The sequence below is a fragment of the Aotus nancymaae genome, unplaced genomic scaffold, assembly GCF_030222135.1.
Source record: "Aotus nancymaae isolate 86718 unplaced genomic scaffold, 86718_ANA_hifiasm-v0.15.2.pri h1tg000025l, whole genome shotgun sequence".
NCBI lineage: Eukaryota > Metazoa > Chordata > Mammalia > Primates > Aotidae > Aotus > Aotus nancymaae.
Window position 1 is genome coordinate 25,369,206 of NW_026988438.1, and position 24,042 is coordinate 25,393,247.

General features: G+C 42.2%; 1 protein-coding gene across 1 annotated transcript in view; it reads left to right on the top strand.

Moving 5' to 3' along the window:
• HERPUD2 (HERPUD family member 2) overlaps positions 1–12,689 on the top strand; it is a 97,660-nt gene extending 84,971 nt beyond the window's left edge. Inside the window, exons 13-14 of the mRNA XM_064380457.1 lie at positions 629–937; positions 12,350–12,689. The gene's annotated coding sequence lies outside the window, so the exon portion shown is untranslated. The remainder of the gene's footprint in view (positions 1–628; positions 938–12,349) is intronic.
• Positions 12,690–24,042: the final 11,353 nt, after the last annotated feature.

Consider the following 24,042-nt stretch of genomic DNA (forward strand, 5'->3'; position numbering starts at 1 on the left):
AGTAAAACTTGACTTGGGAATTCTTCAGGAAACCTGTCCTGCCCTCTCCCTTTGCCCCAGTGCTCTCTGCTGGTTCCCAGGGGCTGGTGTGGGTTCCAGGCAGAATATTCAGGGTGGATCTGGGGTGTGTGTGGGGTGTGGCCTGGTGGAGCCAAGGCTGCCACAGGAGCTCTCGGGGATGGGCTTCAGGGCCATCCTGGACCATGGCTGTCTGCACAACTCTCCTTGGAGGTGGCCCTTAGGAAGGTGAGCAGGGAGCTACTGTGACGTCTAAAGTCTAGGCTCTGACTACTTCTGTCCCTGGGAATCAGTGACATGTGAAGCTGTGGCTAGATTTTTCATAGATTTCTAATATGTATTCAGAAAGCATCCAGAGTTGATATACCCCTCGAATAGGACAGTGAAGGAAAATTGATGGCCTTCACAGCTGAAAGCAAATTACTTTTCAAGGTGTTTACTAAGAGTAGAGAAACAAAGAGTATTTGCCAGACCGATAGCAGCACATCAGGTGCTAAGGGATGTATTGATTTACTCCAGCAATGAAACTGTGTTTGAAATAACAGCTGCAATTGGAGTCACCATCTGATTAAATTTCTGATAATTCACTGTAATTCTGTTTACTGCACAGGTCAAATCAGCAAGTCAAATGGGGATTGGTAGGAATCAACACCTCTGATCTTTCAGGGGTCCTGTGTCGGCACTAATCTCTACAGTCCCTCCAGGATGAGATATTGCTTTTGGGTTGCTTAAATTCTTATGGTAGAAGCTGCTTAGTGGCTTTTACTTGGATTCTTCTGTGATAATAACCTAAGCATACAAATCAAAATGGCTGCTGCTTCACTTTCACCCTCCAAATCTCAGGCAAAATGTCTCTTGAGGCTCACCTGAACCAGAAAGGAATTCTGGGAAGCATGGCTCAGCCTGGCCAAGTTGACAGGTAAAGCTATTTTAAACCATTTCAAACTATGGTCATCTTTACACTTCAGCGTGCTTTTGCAAATTATGATGTTCTGCTGTGTAATTGTATGCCATTGTGGTACTGTGTTGTCTTATTTTACAGATCAAGAAACTAAAGCACAGAGATAAGAGAACTTGTCCAGGTTACACAGTAAGTGGGGGAGCTAGAGTTTATATCCAGCTCTGCCTAGCTTAGAAACCTGTGCTCTTTATACTACGCTCATGCCTTAGGGTACGTGCATCTCATGGTATTTACAAGGACTTCACATGGTAAATGGACACGACGTTCAGTCATATAATGAGAAAAGCACACCCTTTCAAGTTATCTTTATTATTAATGTCAATGAAAAAGTCTCAAGTTAGAACTAGTATGTTTCTAACACTTCTCACCTCGCTAACACTTTTTTTTTGAGGCAGTCTTGCTCTGTCACCGAGGCTGGAGTGCAGTGATGCAATCTTGGCTCACTGCAAGCTCCACCTCCCAGGTTCAAGTGATTCTCATGCCTCAGGCTCCCAAGTAGCTGGGATTACAGGTGTGCACCACCACGCCCAGCTAATTTTTGCATTTTTTTTTTTTTTAGTAGAGACAGGGTTTTGCCATGTTGGCCAGGCTGGTCTTGAATTCCTTACCTCAGGTGATCTGCCTACGTTGGCCTCCCAAAGTGTTGGGATTACAGGCGTGAGCCACCACACCCCGCCAACTAACACTTTCTTGTCTCAGTTTAAAAAAAGAAAGATCAGACCTTAGGCTTGGCAGTAACATACATATGCACACACACACATGCACACACATTTAGTTAATTTTCTGGTGGGGGTTTGCAATTCCTTTTGAAGTAAATTTACTTGAAGAGAAAAGGAAAAAGAAAAGTAACTTTCTAAAAGAAAAACAACCAGTTCATTAACTGTATGATAGTACAGGAAATCCAAAGTTATGAATTCTACATGTGGATTACTTTTAGAATGTTTTTCTCAACCATGCATCTTTTCAGTGGACAAGAGCACTTTTCTTGATAAAGAAAACATGTTTTATCATAGCTTCAGTAATGAGGCCACTAAAATATTAATTTTCTGAGCATTCTTAAACATAACTGAATCAGCTTCAATTTGCCTAGATAGATAGACATTTTAGTGGTTTATAGCAAAATGTAATAAACTGAATAACTGTAGGCTTTAATGTAATCTCACACAATCCTATTACATTCCAATTACTTATTTGACCTTTTAAGGATGGTTCCCGCCTAAACACACACAATCCTGCAATTCTGAATGTCTTCTTCCTGTGTTGTTCCAAAGCAATCAATAGATCAGAAAGAATTAGTACCTTGCTGTGTCCTCCATTTGTAATATACACTGTCCCAGGAAGGCATAATGCATCCCTCCCAGGCGTAGTAAATGTTTACTGAGCACAGTTTGTGAAAAGCTCTCCAGTTTTCATTCTCACAAATTTCAGGGCCATCATAACATCTTTCATTTCCTTAAAGTAATGAACAAACCCAGGATCGATCCTATTGCTACTTATAATGCATTAGAAAGGTGGGAGGGTGGCTGAGGTCAACACAACTTTTAAGCTGTAAAGAAGCTCCTTTTGAAATTTAAACTTCGGGGACTTGGGGGGAAGGGTGAGGGGGGTGAGGGATAAAAGACTACAAATAGGGTGCAGTGACTACTGCTGGGGTGATGGGTGCATCAAAATCTCCACAAATCACCACTAAAGAACTTACTCATGTAACCCAATACCACCTGTACCCCAATAACCTATAGAAAAAAAAAAGAAAGTTAAGTGTATATTGTATTTAGAGGTAGATGTCAGGAGCAGTGAGACAGTCTGTACAGAACTATGCAGATTTAGACCTGTGGATAGAACAATCAACATAAGATTCAGTTGTCCTCAATCACGTCCATGTAAGTGAAGAGTTTGCTAAATAATTATGATATTAATGATTATGAGTAAGTGAACATACTCATCCAAAATTAAATACACTACCATTTACTGACTATTATGTACCAAGTTCAGAGCTGTATTTGTGGTAAACAAAGCTGGATAGAATATATCTGTCCCTGGAGACTCCTGGTTTCGATAGGATGAAAGGTAGACTAAATAAGTCTCAGTACAATGAGATGGGGACAAAAGTAAAGGTGAGTGCCAGTTGTGAAAGTGGCACCAAAGAGGCTGCGATGGGCTCTGCTTGGAGGAGTCAGGGCAGAGGGGCATAAATGGGGTCTTGAACACAGAAACTTTAAACAAAGGTGAAGGGAAATGGAAACTGCTTCTAAGCAGTAGGATTCATTTTAAAGTGTAATGAAGTCTTTCTAAAATTGGTACTATCCTGGAAAAATCATTGTGTTTAAGGTTTATTAGGGCTGCACTCATTTGCAGCTTGCAGGAAGCCCAATTAATAGTGCTTTCAAAAGGTAAATATTTCTTTGTTTCAGGCAACAAGAATTGTGATAGTAGGCCAGCTGGGTATGGGATGACGGTTTAGTGGTGCATTTGTAAAGTAGGCTCTTTTCATGTTTGCCCTCCACACACAGTAGAGTCCAGCTTTAGCCCTCACATTTGTGTTTCATGGTCAAAGATTGCTGCTGAAGCTTCAGGCTCGTGATCTTATCACAATCAGGAAGATGGAAGAAGAAATGAAAGGGAGAAGGGATGTCACACTGGGGTCTGTTCTTTATAAAAAGCTTTCCTGAAAGTTTCTTCAAGAGATTTTAACTAATGTCACTGGCCAAAAATAACTTGGCCATCCCACTTCAGTACAATGGAGTCTGAAAACTAAGAATGTTAGCTTTCCAGCCCATCACTGAGGAAGGAAAGAGAGAGAGAAAGTGGGGCAGAGGTGCAGGCCGTGGCTTGTTTGTGAATAGCTAGTTCACAAAGTATAGCACAAAGATCTTGTGAGAGTTCTAGGCCAAAATCATGGAGTTTTAGCATTAAATGTTTAGGTCTTATATAGTTAAGGTTCTCCAGAGGGGCAGAACTAATAGGATATATGTATATGTGAAGGGAGTTTATTAAGGAGAGTTGGCTCACATTGTTCACACGGTGAAGTCCCACAGTAGGTCTTCTGCAAGCTCAGGAAGAAAAAAGCCAGTAGTGGCTCATTCTGAGGCCAAAAGCCTCAAAAGCAGGAAAGCCAACAGTGCAGCCTTCAGTCTGTGGCCGAAGGCATGAGAGCCCCCAGGAAACCGCTGGTGTAAGTCCGAGAGTCCAAAGGCCAAAGAACTTGTAGTCTGATGTCCAAGGGCAGGAGGAATGGGAGGAGGCATCCAGCATAGGAGAAAGATGAAAGCCAGAACTCAGCAGGCCAGCTCATCCCACCTTCTTCCGCCTGCTTTGTTTTTAGCCTCACTGGCAAACAGCTGGATGGTGCCCACCCATATTGAGGGTGGAGTTTCCTCTCCCAGTCCACTGAATCAAATGTTAATCTCCTCTGGCAACACCCACACAGACATACCCAGAAACAAGACTTTACTAGCGGTCTATGCATCCTTCAATCCAATCAAGTTGACTCCTAATATTAACCATCACAGGTCTAAACATCCAAAGGAAGTGAAAACATCTTCTGAGTTCTTCATGTGGTAGATTAAGTAACTCACCTGCTCAGGACCACACAGATAGCTAGTGATACAGCTGGAACTTGAATTCAGGTCATCTGGTTTCCAGTCTTGGTTGTCTTCTCCTTGTATTAGTCTGTTCCCACACTGCTAGAAAGAACTACCTGAGACTGGGTAATTTGTGAAGAAAAGAGGTTTAATTGATGCATAGTTCCACAGGCTTAACAGGAGGCATGATTGGAAGGTCTTAGGAAACTTACAGTCGTGGTGGAAGGCGAAGAAGAAGCAAGCACCTTCTTCTCATGGCAGCCACACACAGGGAAGCCACATAGGGAAGTGACACACACATTTAAACCATCAGATCTCATGAGAACACACTCACTATCAGGAGAACAGCATGGGAGAAACTGCCCCCGTGATCCAGTCACCTCCCACCAGGTCCCTCCCCCAACATTGGGGATTACAAGTCAGCATGAGATTTGAGTGGGGACAGAGATCCAAACTGTATCACTCCTGTACACTAAACTGATGTGCTGAACTTAGATTCTGGTTTACATTGATCTCAAATCAATCTATTAGTTATAAAATATTTAAAGTTTCTGTAATTATTATAACCTGCATAGAAAAACAATAGCTGTAAGAAATAAAAAAACTCTGGAAGAACCTGAGAAGACACCTGAGCAAATATTGGTAAAGCAGCTCAATGCACTGTAGGTATCTGGTGCCTTATTTATCCCTGGAAGGGAGATAAAATAATACCAGGCAAGAATAAAGCTTCGAGGCACAAAGACTGAAAACAAAGTTGGTTCTTCTAAGTAGAATTCAAATAGCCTAGAAAGTGATTGCCAATTCTTTCTCCTAACCCTTCTTCAGATCTTTAAAAACAAGATAATACTCCTCCACAAGAAAGCGGAGCCTGTTTCTGAGGAAGCACTCCTGTTTATCACAGAAAGTCTAAGTGTTTGTCAAATGATAGTTTGCAGAAAGGAAGGCAATAGATAGGAAAAAAAAATCAGCCAGGCACGGTGGCTCATGCCTGTAATCCCAGCACTTTGGGAGGCTGAGGCGGTGGATCATGAGGTCAGGAGTTCAAGACCTGCCTGGCCAACAGGGTGAAACCTCATGTCTACTAAAAACACAAAAATTAGCCAGGCATGGTGGCACACACTTGAAATTCCAGCTACTCAGGAGGCTGAGGCAGGAGAATTGCTTGAACCCAGGAGGCGGAGGTTGCAGTGAGGTGAGATCACACCACTGCACTCAAGCCTGGGTGACAGAACGAGACTTGGTCTCAAAAAAAAAGAAAAATCCACAAAGACATTTTTCTTACCTTTGCTGTAACAAAACCTGTTGCTAAATTTTTGCCTCTTATAATAACAAGGTAAGGCCATTGAACATTCACGCTACAATTTAAACTATGGAGAACACACAGATTATCTCATTAAATGCATGCAAATATTGATTTGGAAAGAAAAGTATATGAAAATGTTGCAATGACTCAATAAAGAAGCAAGTATGCCAAATACAACCTTCCACTTCTAAGCATTTTGAGAGAGAAACATAATAGAAACAGATACACAATTCCTGTATACATTTCTGTACATTCTATCCATTATCACACATTCATGCAAATGGTTAACCAGATAGTCTCTAAAGACTGTCACCTTCATGAGTCAAGTGTGCTGGTTGCTTATTCTTAAATTTAATGTCTTTGCACCCCAGTAGCATTTTACACTTTCAAGTAATATTTTAAAATTTGTTTAAGTTACTGTAACACTCACTCTGAATTCTACCATTTTGAATCTCTACTCTTGAATCCACGTGGCAATTCATGGTTCCTGTGACATACCACCGATGCAGTAGAACTTCATTCTAATTCCACAGTAAAATAGTTATATTTTGTTTACTTGTGCTTAGCATATTATAAGCACCCAGAGATTGATGGATTGAATAAATTTATATGTGTCTTTTCAGCATTCCAACGGTGTGCCTTGTAGTGAAACACAATGATTCATTTTACTGAAATACTATATGGAACTCTAGGTAGACTTTGAGCGTGGCTGTATTCCTCTTATCTCATTGAGGTGAAGCCACTGAATAAATTTAAAGTGTAAATAAATTGCATATATTATATGTATTATATGCACGACAGCAAGCATGAATCACTGCATTGATCACAGTCATGGGATTTTTACACCTATTGTCAGTTCTTATGCTTTAAGTCTCTGGTTTCTGGTATAGGCTTTATTGCGTTGAATGAGATGAAATGCTTGTTTTGAGTCTCTTCATCAGGTTGGAAGGGGACGGAGTTGAGGATGTGATAGAACAGAGGCTGCTAAGTGACGGGGTCCGCACTGCCCACAGAAAAGACTGGGGTGTCTATGGCTTTTGGAAAATGAAAAATTCCAAACATACACATATAGAAACTGAATAATAAAATCCCAGATCCTCTTCTCTAGCTGTGGCTAATATCCACTCATGGCCTATGTTTTTGCATTGATATTTCTCCTCACCTCATGTTTGGATGCAAATCTGTATTTACATTCATAGCTTTTCAGAATGTAATTCTAAAAGATAAAGACCCTTCATGAACATAATCATAGTACCAATATAAAATCTGTCAAAATCAACAGTTCCTTACTGTAACTAAATGATTATCCGATCTGTGTCCCAATTTTCCTGATTTCTCAAATTATTTTTTTGTGGTTTGTTAAATTCAGGATATGCGTAGTATTGCAATCCATGGCTGTGCCTCTTAAGAGTCATCTAATCTAGATTCTTCTCTTCTGTTTTTTTCCTGCAATGCATTTGTTGAAGAAGATGGTCTGTCTGTTCTGTCCCACAATCAATATTTTGCGGAGTGCACCTGTGGCGTTATTCCCTTCTCCTCCATATTTACTATAATCTAGTAGTCAGATCCGATGCTTTGGTCAATTTCAGGTTTGATTTTTGCTTGGCAAGACCATTGTGCAGGTGCCACTCTGTTCTTCCATCAGGGGGCACAGAAGATCTGGTGGTCTGTCTTTTTATGATGGTGCCATGACTCTTTTTGACAAGTGCCCATGGTACATCATGGGGATGCAGGGTCTGATGGACAATTAGTAGCTATTAGTAAGTTATAATATGCTTGAATATCACAGGTTGTATGTGAGTTTCAGTCTTGCAAATAATTGGTATGCATTTTTTAAAAAGCTTAGACCATTAATCACTGTCATATCTTTATAATTTTTTCTGTGTGATTTTTAAGGTGTCCCCACCAGCCCTGCTGAGCAGAAAGCACAGTTTCTCTGTGTCAAAGCCTCTTCCATGTTGCTGTGCAGAAACCATCTCTATCTTGCAGCCTCTAAGCCAGCCCAGACTCCCCTCTGCTGTCCATGGTCCTTGGCTGGGACTGTATCAGGACATTTGAACTTCTAAATGGAAAGTCAGGGCTCCATTTCTTACTGTTTCAGGAGGCTTCTTGTCACTTAGACAAAGAGACACATTTTCCTGGCAAACCAGCTCTGCACGCCAGAATCAGCCCTTCAGGCTAGAAGTCTTGAACTCTTTTTCTCCCAAGAGGGGTCCTCAGCTCTGTGTGTTTACACACAGATAAGAGGCTCCTCAAGTACTCAAAGTTGCCAAATGAATGTCTGCTCCAAGGTGACTTTCTGTACTTCTAGCCTGAGAAACTGTTGCCAGCTTTCTTTTCTTTTCTTTTTCTTAACAAAAACTTTTTTAATGAAGAAAAATATTTTACATTGAGTCCCATTTTACCTACCTGACTACACACACAGACACACACACCCACACACCCTGAAATGAAGTATCACTAAATGAAACTTATTCTCTCTGTTTTCTTTTCCTTTCTTTCTTTTCCTTCTTTTTGTATTTTTTAAGATGCTCTTATTTTGTTGCCCAGGCTAGAGTGCAGTAGCATGAGCAGAGCTCACTGCAGCCTCGACCAGTCCTGGGTGCAAGCAATCCTCTTGCCTCAGCCTTCCTCCTGAGTAGCTGGGACCACAGGCACATGCCACTATGCCTGGCTAATTTTTTAATTTTTTTGTAGGGACAGAGTCCCACTATATTGCCCAGACTGGTCTTGAATTCCTGGGCTCAAGCATTCCTCCTGTCCTGGGCTCCCAAAGTATTGGAATTACAGGCATGAGCCACAGCACCCAGCCAAAACTTATTCTCAGTATGCCAGAAGCTTGCTGCTATTTGCTTTTCCTTCCTATTTGCTTCCATCTTATACTATATCATTAACAAAAAAGGTGGTTAGGCCACTAAGTTGATTTTACTACTGAATAATAACTTGTAAACTGCAAATTGAATAATACAGCTATAGGAAAACTTTCTGGGCTAATATATATCCATGCACATAGCAGATGCTCAATAAATATTCGTTGATATACATGCTCCCTTCTTTTACAGGTCTTTGTGAGATAAGACACATATACATTAAAAATAAAGATACTATACGAGAATGAATTATATAAAGAAGCAACATGCATGAGATCTCAAGGCAGTAGTATAAGATTAAAAAAGTGAAAAAGGTGGCCGGGCGCAGTGGCTCATGCCTGTAATCCCAGCACTTTGGGAGGCCGAGGCGGGCGGATCACGAGGTCAAGAGATGGAGACCATCCTGGCCAACATGGTGAAACCGCATCTCTACTAAAAAAATACAAAAATTAGCTGGGCATGGTGGCACGCACCTGTAGTCCCAGCTACTCGGGAGGCTGAGGCAGGAGAATTGCTTGAACCTGGGAGGCAGAGGTTGCAGTGAGCTGAGATTGCACCACTGCACTCCAGCCTGGCGCCTGGTGACAGAGCAAGACTCTGTCTCAAAAAAAAAAAAAAAAAAAAAAAGTGAAAAAGTGATGTAGATGGTAATTTTGTGAGATAAACTAATAAATGCTTATCCTTTACAATAGAAATCTAAGCCATTTATTTTTCATGATTAAAAATCTGGTATTTGGTATCAATTCTTATATAATTTTTAGTTGTGAAACATTTATGCCATAACTAGACATGTCAGCTAACTACAGCAAAGGGAGAGAAAGGAGTCCACTTATAAAGTATACTTTTGTTTAGACTCCAAGTCCAAAGGGTAATAATTTACTGAAAAATTTATTGAAGAATATGTTCTGATGTGTTCTGTTTTAATTTTAAAATTTAACAAAAAGGAGACATTTAGATTTCTCAAGGGCCTTACTGTGTAACAAAGCCTAGTCCAGCAAATAAACTTTTATATGCAAATATCTCAAATCTGGGTAGATATTTTTTTCTTAAAACAGCTTAGGGATGTAGAAAATTTATTCTGCTAACAGATCTGTAAAGATTTAGCAATAAAGAGTTAAGACAGTAGTTTTTAAACTTTGTGGTATGTAGGCATTGCCTGGGAAACTTTTACAAATTCTGTAAAATTCACAAGTGCCTGACTTTTACCTCTGGCGATTGTGATTAAACTATATGAGGTACAACCTGGCAAGGGAAATTTTATTAGCTCCCCAGGTAATCTCTTATGTGTGATAAAATATGGGAACTGTGTTAAGGGAACTGCCTTTACCCCTGAAAGTCTTGAATATCTTACGGTGATGGTCTGTCCTTGCCTTGGCTAAGGTGTACAGATGAAAATGTTTCAGTTAAAAATATCTCCCTTTTTAAAAAAGAATGCTTATATACTGTTGGTCGGAGTGTAAATTAGTTCAGCCATTGTGAGAGACAGTGTGGTGATTCATCAAAGACCTAAAGACAGAAATTCCATTCAACTCAGTAATCCCATTACTGGGTATATAACCAAAGGGATGTAAATCATTCTGTTATAAAGACACATACACGTGTATGTTCATTGCAGCAGTATTCACAATAGCAAAGACATGAAATCAACCTAAATGGCCATCTATGACAGACTGGATAAAGAAAACGTGGCACATATAGACCATGGAATACTATGCAGCCATAAAAAGAATGGGATTATGTCCTTTGCACAGACATGGATGGAGCTGGAGGCCATTAGCACACTAACACAGGAACAGAAAACCAAATACCATATACTGTCATTTATAAGTGGTAGCTTAATGATGTGAACACATGGACACATAGAGGGAAACAGCACACACTGGGTTCTTTCAGAAGGTAGAGGGTGGGAGGTGGGAGAGGATCAGGACAATAACTAATGGATACTAGGCTTAATACCTGGGTGAGGAGATAATCTGTACAACGAACTCCCATGACACACGTTTACCTATATAAAAAACCTGCATGTGTACCCCTGATTGAAAATAAAAGTTAAAAAAATCTTAAGATGTTTTTATGTACAATTTCAAGAGAATTTAAAAGATATGAACAACAATAATAACAGTAGTAGCAGTAATAACAAAATAATCAAACCTTTTTTCACATTAAATAACCTCCCTTTTAGGACAGATGTGATATTTGAAAGAGGAGTGGCATTTTGATTTTTAGATTATCGAGCTAATCTAAAAATTCCTAGCTATTAACCTAGGAAAGCAAGTGTTTACTATGTAAGTATGAGAAGGCTATTTACTGAAAAACTATAATAAACTCCCAGATCAGCAGAATTTTATGTTTGCTTCAGGGCAATCTTATGTTTCTGTGGAACTGGGATGAATTATAGAGAGAGATGAACACTGTGTGAAGCAGAGGTAGTTTTGGAGGTGATTCTGAAAAGTGTGTGTCAAAGTCTCATAAATGTGCAAATAATTGGTCTTTTATTGAATCAGATGGGTTGGTTCATTTAATAGAGATGGGAAAAGCTACTGAGGAAGGGCAATCCAAAGTCGAATTGAGACTGACATTTTGAAAAAGAGCAGTAAGTGTTGAATATAGCCTGGGGATTCATCACTCTCTAAGTTCTATTAATATGCTCATTTAACCAATTACAAGGTGGCAGAGTTTAATGAATTCACAGAGAGTCACTTTATTGGCAATGGAAATGAAGTGCTAAATCAGTTGTTCTCAGACTGGCTGAACATTAGAATTACATGGGGAGCCTTGAAAAGTCCCTGGGCCTCATATCAGTTACATCAGAGTCTCCAGGATGGGGACCAGGGCTCAGCACTGGTGATTCCAGTGTGCACCTGTGGGTGACAGCCACTGTACCAAGTAAAGGAAACAGTAGATGCTACCCGCAGGCCTCTCTTCCTGGCATTAGAGGAGTAAATGACATTACTGGGGTGGGGTGAGAGTGCATAATTACAGTGGAGTTCTGGAATTTAGAAGACCTTCTAAACATTAGAACATGAGGTATCCTAAAGCATCTTCCTTTATAGAGAATTTTCGGGAGAGGGGTTTATTATTACAAATGTTTATAGAGTGTCTCAGAGGTGATACATAAGATTAGGGGCTCTAAGAGAGTGAAACCTAACATACCTGTAAGTTTCTCTCTATAGCTATGGTCAGGAATGCACTAAATTTCTATTTTTGTGCCAACTCCATCTGATGGGTGGTGACTTCCTGGGGGATGGTGCGAGAGAGGTTCTGAGGCCAAGTCCAGCTGCAGCAGAATGAGTTCTGTGGTTGTCATGACATCTGCTGTGGAGATGGAGGTGAATTGTGGAAGTAGTGATGCCACATTTTTCCTACCTTTGATATCCAGAAAAGAGCTGGAGTTCTAAGTTAGAAAGGGATAAATGAGAATTCCAGTTCTGCCTCTGTTGTGATTTAAAAATATGTCATAAATTCTCTGATGTACTTCCCCTAAAAAAATGGAGTCTACTTCTTCCATTGAAAGTGGGCTGGACTTAGTGATTTGTGCCTAAACAACAAAATGTGATGGAGGTGACACTATGTGGCTTTCGAGGCTGAATACTAAAATGAATAAACTTCCATTTAGCTCTCTGAATTTTGGTATTGCTCACTCTGAGGGAAGCCAGCTGCCACGACATGAAGATACTCAAGCAGCCTGTGGTGTGGCCCACATGGGGTGTGGCCCACATGGGGTGTGGCTGAGACCTCCTATCAACAGCCAGTGCCGGCACGCCAGCCATGTGAGTGAGCCACCTTAGAAGCAGATCCTCCATCCCCAGTCAAGCTTTGCAATGACTGTGGTCCCAGTCGACATCCTGACTGCAACCTCATGATAAATCCTAAGTTAGAACCACCCATCCAAGGCGTTTTCAAACTCCTGATCTACAGAGACTGTGTGAGGCAATAAATGTTTATTATTGATTTAAGTTATAAAGTTTTGGAGTAGTTTGTAATACAGCAATACCTAATGAATGCAACTGTTCAGTAGCTTTGTTCTCTACGTTTTGGGTTCCTCTTCTGTAAAATGGAGATAAGTATCTCATAATGTATTTTGAGGAGAAAATGAGTTAATAGTAAAGCCTATCATTGATTGAGTACATGTGAATATCATTACACGATCCTGTACTGTGCTAGCTTGTGCATTAACTGAGAGTGTTATAGACAAAAGCCTTTGGAATGCAGGCTGACCTACACAAGCAACCCCAAAGCATTGGGAAAGGATGACGTTCTCAGTGATGGTTGTGGTCTTCTTGCCTTGTGTAGTCTGTTTCTACCAATGTGGTCTTTCTTAATATCATAGGTGGAGAGAAGTCAGACCTAGGCATTAAATTTGAATGTTATCTTCCGCATGTATAGAAATTCCTTCATTGTGAGAATTCAGAGGGGTGGTGAGGGCAGGCTGATCCCCATCATTATAAGGACAGGGAACCATCATGGGATGACTCAGGATTTGGGAAGGAGTGTTGTCGATAGCCTTGGTTTATTTTTTATTTGGGAAGACCAGGATTCAAATACCAACCTTTCTCTTTGTCTATGTTGTTTTGGTCAAATTACTAACCTCTCTGAGCTTCTAGTATTTTGTGTATGAAATGTGACTAGTAATATCTACTTTGTAAGATTGTTGTGAGTTGTATTGAATCTAAGTATGAAAGAGTATCTAGTATAGTCTTGGTATTTAATAAATCGTCAATAGATGTGATTAATTTTTCTTTTTGAGCCTCAAGTTGAGTTCATTTCACACAGCAATCGTATGAGGTAGGTGCTATTATTATCCTTATTTTATAAATGAGGAAACTGAGGCCAGAGGCATTAACCCAAGGCTATGCAGTTGATTTATGGGGAGAAGAGAATGTGAACTCAGGCTGTCTTGCTCCTAAATCAACTATCTTTCCTTCTCACTATTCCTTCCAAGGAAAAATTATGCATATGTGTATGCCCTAAGTCTCTTTATTGGAAGAGGTGAAGAGGTGAGATCTAAATATATAGGCAAATAGTGTATACACACACACACACACACACACACACACACATTTTGAGTCAAGGTCTTGTTCTCTTGCCCAGGCTGGAATGCAGTGGCACAATCATGGCTCACTGCAGCTTCAACTTCCTGGGCCCAAGCGATCCACCCCACTCAGCCTCCCAAGTGGGACCACAGGCATGTGCCACCACGCCTGGCTCATTTTTTCATTTTTGTAGAGATAGGGTCTCCCTATGTTGCCCACGCTGGTCTCAAACTCTTCGGCTCAAGGAGTCCTCCCACCTCAGCTTTCCAAACTGTTGGATTACAACAGTTATTATTTTTTTGGCATGAGCCACTGTGCCCAGCCAAAAAAATATTATTTCTAATATTTGTAGTTTCTGAGTAGTTGGTCCCTGACCATGCTTTGGATTTACTCATGCTTGACTCTTTTCTTCATTCTGTCCACTCGAAACTTCTAAGGGAATCTGCTTTGAAATTAGACCAGTGCATGAAGGCTTGGAAACTATTTCACAGCAGTTAGAGGGAACTAGGTGTAAGAAGAAATGCATCCATCAGTCACATTCCATGAATGCTCTCCAGACCTTGAACTCGTACCTGTGACAAGGCACTGGGCAGGAGTTCAGTGAGCTAACAGCTTGGCCACATGCTTTGGCTTTTGTGAAATACTTTTCTCTTAGACGTTTCCCTGTGGGGTTAAGTGGACAATTGGAGGTCACAGGGCCTTTTGTTCAGATTTCCAGTTTTTTCTCTGAGGGGTGCGTCGTGGGTCTGTATTTCTTGTGTGGGTGCAGAAATGGCTTCCTGGTTAGGGGAAAGCTGTGTTGTTAAAACTGGTCTTGCTGGTGATTAACAAAGAGGCAGAGGTGTCATCTTGGGCTGCTGCTGGCCTCTCAGGTGGGCCTCCTCCCACTAAGGTGCGGTCAAGGTGTGTAAATCTGGAAACTTCAATCTCTGGACACACTAAAAAAGATTTGTGTACACTTGTTCTCACTCATAAGTGGGAGTTGAACAATGAGAACACATGGACACACGGAGGGGAACATCACACACCAGGGCCTGTTGATGGGTTGGGGGAAAAGGGAAGGAGAGCATTAGGACAAATACCTAATGCATATGGGGCTTAAAACCTAGATGACAGGTTGATAGGTGCAGCAAACCACCATGCATCCCTATGTAACAAACCTGTATGTTCCACACATGTATCCCAGAACTTAAAGTAAAAAAAAAAAAAAAAAAAAAAAAGGCCGGGCATGGTGGCTCACACCTGTAATCCTAGCACTTCAGGAGGCTAAGGCAGGTGGATCACCTGAGGTCAGGAGTTCGAGACCAGCCTGGCCAACATGGTGAAACCCTTTCTCTACTAATCAACCAAAAAATTAGCCAGGTGTGGTGGTGAGTACCTGTAATCCCAGCTACTTGGGAGGCTGAGGCAGGAGAATCACTTGAACCTGGGAGGCAGAGCTTGCAGTGAGCCGAGATTGAACCACTGCACTCCAGCCTAGGCAATGAGAGTGAAACTCCATCTCAAAAACAGAAAAAAGCTTTGTGTATTTATATACTTCAACAAATATTTACTGAGAGCCTACCATGTGCCAGGCATAGCGCTAAGCACTGCGTAGAAACCAGCACAGCAAATTAGTAATTTAGAGAGTGGAAAATATGATTTCAACAGATTTAGAGTGTGTCAGTGCTGGACTCCTTCACACTAGCTGGGACTCCTCACCCCTCCCTTTCCTCCTCCTCTTCTCCATTGTCATTCCTCTGTTTTCTCTCTAAAGGGATCAATGCAGATGCAGTATGGATTTGGAAGGGGTACCCTACTCCAGATAATGTGGGTAGGGTGGGCAACCAGTGTCTACCATGTGGTAAATGCCCAGTGACATAAAGAAGATTCAGTTGCAAAGTCCTTGGATTTTCTACAACAAAACCAATGCCTACAGGACTGTGTTTCAACTGTGTCCCCCTTCTCTGGACAAAGTGACTGTTTTTTTTTCTCTCTCTCTTTTTCTCATTTTCATTCTCTTAAACAATGTTTAACACTTTCTTCCAGACCTTTTCTTTTTTCTTTTGTATTTTTTTTATTGCATTTTAGGTTTTGGGGTACATGTGAATAACATGTAAGATTGTTGCACAGGTACACACATGGCAGTGTGATTTGCTGCCTTCCTCCCCTTCACCTATATCTAGCATTTCTCCCCATGTTATCTCTCCCCAACTCTCCACCCCCTGCTGTCCCTCCCCTATTTTTCCCCAACAGACCCCAGTGTGTAGTGCTCCCCTCCCTGTGTCCATGTGTTCTCATTGTTCAACACCCACGTATGAGTGAGAACATGCGGTGTTTGATTTTCTGTTCTTGTGTCAGTTTGCTGAGAATGATGGTTTCCAGGTTCATCCATGTCCCTACAAAGGACACGAACTCATCATTTTTGATGGCTGCATAATATTCCATGGTGTATATGTGCCACATTTTCCCTGTCCAGTCTATCATCGATGGGCATTTGGGTTGGTTCCAGGTCTTTGCTATTGTAAACTGTGCTGCAATGAACATTCGTGTGCATGTGTCCTTACAGTAGAACGATTTATAATCCTTTGGATATATACCCAGTAATGGGATTGCTGGGTCAAATGCAATTTCTATTTCTAGGTCCTTGAGGAATCGCCACCTTGTCTTCCACAATAGTTGAACTAATTTACGCTCCCACCAACAGTGTAAAAGTGTTCCTATTTCTCCACATCCTCTCCAGCATCTGTTGTCTCCAGATTTTTTAATGATCGCCATTCTAACTGGTGTGAGATGGTATCTCAATGTAGTTTTGATTTTCATTTCTCTAATGACCATTGATGATGAGCATTTTTTCATATGTTTGTTGGCCTCATGTATGTCTTCTTTTGTAAAGTGTCTGTTCATATCCTTTGCCCACTTTTGAATGGGCTTGTTTGTTTTTTTCTTGTAAATCTGATTTAGTTCTTTGTAAATTCTGGATATTAACCCTTTGTCAGATGGGTAGACTGCAAAAATTTTTTCCCATTCTGTTGGCTGCCGATTCATTCTAATGACTGTTTCTTTTGCTGTGCAGAAGCTGTGGAGTTTGATTAGGTCCCATTTGTCTGTTTTGGCTTTTGTTGCCAATGCTTTTGGTGTTTTGGTCATAAAGTCCTTGCCTACGCCTATGTCCTGAATGGTTTTGCCTAGATTTTTTTCTAGGATTTTTATGATGTTAGGTCTTACATTTAAGTCTTTAATCCATCTGGAGTTAATTTTAGTGTAAGGTGTCAGGAAGGGGTCCAGTTTCTGCTTTCTGCACATGGCTAGCCAGTTTTCCCAACACCATTTATTAAACAGGGAATCCTTTCCCCATTGCTTGTTTTTGTAAGGTTTGTCAAAGATTGGATGGTTGTAGATATGTTGTGTTGCCTCCGAGGCCTCTGTTCTGTTCCATTGGTCTATATCTCTGTTTTGGTACCAGTACCATGCTGTTTTGATTACTGTAGCCTTGTAGTATAGTTTGAAGTCCAGTAGTGTGATGCCTCCAGCTTTGTTCTTTTTGCTTAGAATTGACTTGGTTATGCGGGCTCTCTTTCAGTTCTATATAAAGTTTAAGGTGGTTTTTTCCAGTTCTGTGAAGAAGGTCATTGGTAGCTTGATGGGGATAGCGTTGAATCTGTAAATTACTTTGGGCAGTATGGCCATTTTCACGATATTGATTCTTCCTAACCATGAACACATTTTGGCTGTGTCCGTACCCAAATCTCACCTTGAATTGTAATAATCCTCAAGTGTCAAGGGCAGAGCCAAGTGGAGGTAATTGAATCATAGGGATGGTTTCCCCCATAGTGTTCTTGTGGTAGTGAATATGTCTCAAGAGATCTGATGGTTTTATAAATGGGAGTTTCCCTGCACAAGCTCTTTTGCCTGCCATCATATGAGACGTGACTTCTCCTCATTCACCTTCAGCCCTGACTGTGAGGCCTCCCTAGCCATGTGGAGCTGTGTGTCAGTTAAACCTCTGTCCTTTATAATTTGCCCAGTCTCAGGTATGTCTTTATTAGCAGCATGAGAACAGACTAATACATGCTCATTATGATTACAGGATGAGATGGAAAAGTCAACACCACCGTTTTATTGTCCAAAGTGGCTAATTTTCTAATCTGCAAGCAGAAAAATAATGATATTGAAAAATAATGATATTTTTGAACAAATAAAGAGAAAAAATAAGAGGCACTGGCATTCTACAGTCTGTCTGTTCTTTGGTCATCCGGCAAAAAAGGGGTATCTTAAATTAATCAGCAGAGCACGGTGTCCTGGAAATGGCATGGGCATGGTAAACAGCCAGACTGAGTCTGTACCCAGCTCTGTGGTTTGCCACCTGTGTGTCTGTAGCAGGCCACCCAGCCTCTCCAAGCTTTTCTTCCTCATCTGCAATAGAATGAGGGTGACATCTTTCCTTTCAGGGCTGCTGTGAGAAGGAAGGAGAGGAACGTGAACATGCCCAGCTTTGTGTCTGATACACAGTTGGTCTTCAAGTGCCAGTTTCTGTTCCCTAAACCCAGTCGGAACCCATATTTCTTCTTTCCAGACACCATGCTAGCATAGATTTAGAAAACAAAATCACTGGCTTGACTTTCTAAAAATATTTACTTTTTCCAGACTCAGCCAGGCTAACCAAGGGAGGATGTTTAGCTAAGCGGGGGGAATTCAACGTGAATTCTCCAATCCTGCTCAGCGGGCTCTGGAACTGCTCTTCTCTCATCACTTCTGGGGAAAATCAAAACACAGCAGCCCATGGTGCTCCCCACAACCCGCGGAGGGTGCCTGGCTATTTCTGGAATGAAGGACATGGAAAGCAAGACAAGTTCTGTTTCTGCAGGTGGGTGGGGGGCCAGAGCTCCCTTCCTCTTGAGGCTCTGCTGTGCACTGGGGTGTCGCTGGCCAATGCCTGAACCCCCTGGGGTGGGCCCCTGGTGTGACTGGGCCTTTCTAGGCTGCAGTGGGAGGCAGTGGCATGGCTAGCAATCACTTCCCTCATTCTCATTTTGTGGGTTTCAGGACCATCATGATGGGAGCAGTAATAATAATCCTTTATATTTTACATGACATTTGCATTTCCAGAATATGTTAGTCTGCATGGTCTTGTGATCATCTTGCCAAATCCTCACAATTTCTGCTGGTAGGAAAGTGTTAGTTCCATTTTACAAATAAGCAAACAGAGTCCCAGCAGTGGGAGGTTTGCCTGAAGTGAGGTTTCACTGCAGGTGATTGCCAGTGCTCCCGTCATGTTTGCATATGAGCATCGTGGGTAAGCAGGAAGCTGGGCCCCTCACAGAGCCTGGTGGACCCACGTTCCCACCTAGCCCTGCTGTTCCTTAGTGTGTGCCCTGGACTGGGTGGTTAGCTTCTGTTTAATTGCAAGACTCAGTATTCAGAACACACCTACCCATGGGAGGAGGCTGTGTCCTCCAGTATTAGGGTGTTTTTCGTTGTTGTTTTGAGATGGAGTCTTGCTGTCTCCCAGGCTGGAGTGCAATGGCGCGATCTCAGTTCACTGCAACCTCCACCTCCCAGGTTCAAGTGATCCTCCCACCTTAGCCTCCCAAGTAGCTGGGATTATGAGCGTGTGCCACCATGCCCAGCTAAGTTTTGTATTTTTATTAGAGATGGGGTTTCATCAAGTTGGCCAGGGTGGTCTCAAACTCCTGACCTCAAGTGATCCACCCACCTCAGCCTCCCAAAGTGCTGGGATTATAGGCATGAGCCACCTTGCCTAGGCTGCAGTATCATCTTTACCAGAAATAAAGCAATATTATACCCTTTATAGAAAGTAATTTTAATTTTCAATTGTTTCGTAACTCAGGACAAGGAAAGGTATGTTTTTATGGGCTTCCTCCCACCTCAACAGGACCCAGGGACAGGGATGAGAAGATTTGAACAGAGGAAGTGGAAGCTCTGGTTTGTTAGCTGAGGTCTCAGTGAGCAGCAGCAGCCTGGAGGCTGTTCTCAGAACAAGGCCCTGCAGGGCATTAAACCACGGCCCAAACAGAGCAGACCCCAGAGTCCACCCAGGGCACTGCATCTTATGTTAGCTCAACAGGGAGGAGTGGTCATTCCTTATTCAACAAAAGCCATTTACGTTATCAGTTCATATGGGTGCTTCCTTAAAACAAATACATGCACCTACCAGCAAACAGGAACAAAAGGGGTGTAGTATCTGCCCTTGTGGAACTTCTAGTTTTTGCGTGTTTACTGAGGGATAAAGACGTTGCTATAGGCTGTGCGTGTCTTCCCGCACCACTCGTATGTTAAAACCTAACCCCAGTGTGATGGTATTTGAAGGTGAGGTCTTTGGGAGGTGATCAGATTTGAGGCAGAGCTCTCATGAAGTGGTTGAGTCCTGTCTAAATAGGCCCCAGGGAGCTCCTTAGCCCCATAGGCCCGGTGAGGACAGTGTCTATGAACCACCAAGTGAGCCCTCATCAGACACCGAATTTGCCGGAGCCTCGATCTCAAACTTCTCAGCTTCCAGATCTGTGAGAAATAAATTCCAATTTATAAGTCACCCAGCTTATGGTATTTTGTTATAGAAGCACAGGCGGACTAAGACATTCTACAAACATTTTTTATTTTTTATGAGACAGGGTCTCGCGTTGTCACCCAGTCTGGGGTGCAGCCTGGCACAGTCATAGCTCACTGCAGCCTCAACCTTCCAAGCTCAAGCAATCCTCCCATCTCAGCCTGCTGAATAGCTGGAGTTATAGGTACACAGCACCATGCCCAGGTAATTTTTTTGATTTTTAGTAGGGACAAGATCTTGCTATGTTGCCCAGGCTGATCTCAAACTCCTAGGCTCAAGTGATCCTCCTGCCTCAGCCTCTCAAAGTGTAACAGCCACCCTGGCGGCCTGTTTCATTCTATGTCCTCTTCTTTGCGATGTCAGTACCAGGCTATGCTTTAAATCTTTGTAGCTTTCAAATATGGTGATGTTTCTTTTTTTTTTTCCAACTTCTAACAAGCAGCACAAGTGGAGGCTCACTTTAGAAGCCAGTTAAAGTTGCTTGGGGTCAGTTCCTGCTGAAGTTCAGACTTCAGGCCTGGCATTCGAACCCCTGGGCCCGCTCCCCTCTGAGGCTGCTTTCCCCTGCTCCTCTCTGAACCTGACGTGGATCTCCGAGCCAGCGGTCGTCAAGCTTTTTGGATGGCACCTCCTTACTGATCAGATATTTGGACACCTCCGATAAGTGCATATTTATTTGTTTGCAAATTAAATACAGGTACTCCTGCACTGACCCCTTATTTACATTAGAAAACATACAAAGAAGAGAAATACATGAGGTAAAAAATAAAGACAAGCCCATGACGCCTCATTTGTGATTCTAAAACCCCTAAATCTCTGAAAACAGAAAATTTGATTGCAAGTCATTTGGTGGCTGTCAGGCCAAGGGGCGAAGGAGTTCCTGAGGCTTCTTTGCTGCCCTTTCATAAATTCTGTAGTAAGGAAGCAGTGAGTGTGCACGGATTTAGGTAGTTAATTACTCACGGTAGTTAATTACTGTTCTTACTGATTCCCTTTGCACACTCCACCCATTGAAATTCTGTAGTGGGTGTGTGGAGTGGGGCCAGATGATGCTGTGCTCACAGTGGACCTATGTCATAGCCGAGGAACTGTGAGCTTAAGTCCTGGCCTTATCAGAAAACTGCCAGTGAATCTGCCTAACCCTTTCCTTTGGGGAAGACATTATCCTTACCACCTTAGGACATCTCTAAGCTTTACAATTCTGGAATAGCTTTGGGGAGGAAGACATTGTCTGTCTTTGTTCTACACACTCCAGCTCCCAAGACATATTTGCTAGCCAACCATTTGTGAAGAGAGCTTCTCAGTGCTCTTTGGTTGAGGACTAGACTGTGCAGAAATGCCAAGAAATCTGGGGAGAATTGTCTCCCAACAGCGGAACACCCAGCCCACACTGACAAAAGACTATTTTGAGGATCCATCACAAGTTTTGCTGCAGTTCCTAAAGAAAGAGCTTCGAAGACCCTTGGAATCTCTAGAGTGATGAGTGCCTTTTGTAAGCTAATGAGATAACTGGTGGCCGGCGTCTGTATCTAGCTTCGGGGTGGAGGCTGCCCACCAGAGAGACCAAGGCATGATTGGGGGGATGGTACTTACAGCCTTGCTCCTGACCTCCAGGGAGGGAAAAGGGGCTAGAGATGGACTTAATCACCAATGGCCAATAATTTGATTGATCACACCTATGTAATGACTTTTCACAAAATCCTATAGGATGGGGTTCGGAGAGCTTCTGGGTTGGTGAATGCATCTATGTACTGGCAGGCGGTGCACCCCATTTCCATGGGGACGGAAGATCCTCTACTTGGGGCTCTACTGGACCTCACCCTATGTATTAATATTATTATTATGTTGATATTAATATTAATAATTATGATAATAATTATATGATAATTGATTATGATATTAACATAATTATTCTTCATCTGACCATACATTTGTATATTTTATAGTATCTTTTGTAATAAACTGGTAAACGTAAGTACAGTGTTTACCTGAGTTATGTGAGTCATTATAACAAATTTGGAGGCTGAGGGGGTGTTGTGGGATCTCCTGATTTGTAGCTGGTTAGTCAGAAGTACTGGAGGCCCAGGACTTGTAATTGGCACCTGAAGCAGGGGTAGTCTTGTGAGACCGAGTCCCTAACTTATGGGGTCTGATACTAACTCAGGTAGATAATGCCTCAGGTAGACAACTCAGGTAGATAATTCAGGTAGATATAACTCAGGTAGATAATGCCTCAGGTAGATAACTCAGGTAGATAATTGAAGCGCAGGACACTTCCAGCTGGTGTTGGAAAATTGGTTGATGTGGGTAGAAAACCCTACACATTTGGTGTCAGAAGTGTTCTGTGGGTAAAAATGGTTTCCACTTCCTGGTTGCTTCTGGGCACGGTGTGTAAAAAATGCATGGTGTTTGCACTATTTTGCCGTTCTAGCATCAGGGAAATAAAGTTGATGAGCCAAAGAACATCTAGCTTGACTGATTTTAGGCACTGTGTAAGAAGAAATTTTAATATTTTCTTTTGTGCCTGAATAGGTCTTCTTGCACGCACTCATTCTGGAGGCTGTTGCTCTGCAGAAGTATGGCTCCAAGCATGGCTTGCACACTAGCTGCTGGTCTGTGATGGGGTAAGCATGGGCCAAAATGTAAATCAGTTCTGTTGCTAGGTCAGTTCACTTGTTTCTTTTCTTTTTTTTTTCGAGACTGAGTCTCGCTCTATCACCAAGCTGCAGTGCAGTGGCATGATCTCGGCTCACTACAACCTCCACCTCCCAGGTTCAAGTAATTCCCCTGCCTCAGCCTCCCAAGTAGCTGGGATTACAGGCATGCGCCACCCAGCTAATTGTATTTTAGTAAAGACTGGGTTTCACCATGTTGGCCAAGATGGTCTTGATCTCCTGAGCTCGTGATCCGCCCGCCTCAACCTCCCCTAGTGCTGGGATTACAGGCGTGAGCCACCACGCCTGGCCCAGTTCACTTGTTTCTTAGCCAGGTTATACTAAAAGGAGGATCAGCAGGTTGCTTTTCATTTTGGTGCGTGCTTCTTATCATGGATGGGCACATTGAGAAGGACTGCTCTAAAGATTGAGCCCCTCAAGGCCAGGAGCCTTCTCTTCATCATCTTTACCTCCTTATTGTAACCCAGGGCTTGGAACATTACAAACACTGGACACTCTCTTCTCTACACTTGCTGTGTGGCTTCCTGCCTAGTGATGGACTGTCCCTTGCTTTTCACTCTGCCTGCCTTTGGAACTCCACCCCTTACCCCCTGGTCCCCAAATCCTTTCTTTATGTCAAGTTTAAATGTCCCCTGCTCTGAGAGTTTCCCAGTGTCTCTTGTGCAGAAGAAATTGCTCCAAAGCTCTAAGACAGAATGTCCACGGTTCCTTTCTTACAGTGGCATTGCTTACCTCTCAGTTAGTTCACAACTCCTCTCCCCTGCCAGCTGTACACTTCTTGCAGACAGAGACTGTTCTCCTTGGTGTCTTTAGGACCCAGCCTACCCTCTTTCTCATGACGCATGTTTAAGAAGTATTCATCCCATAATTAATACAATGTAATATACTCAATTGCTAAGTTCTCAGTGATCTCTATTGCCAGGACACACATTTCAATGTGAGATTTACAGAATTAACACTGCTTACAAGGAACTTCCCTGTCTGTACAAACCAGCATCCTCAAAATGCTGCACTAATTGGCTTAACTCTGATGTACCCTAAGCTTTACAAGTTA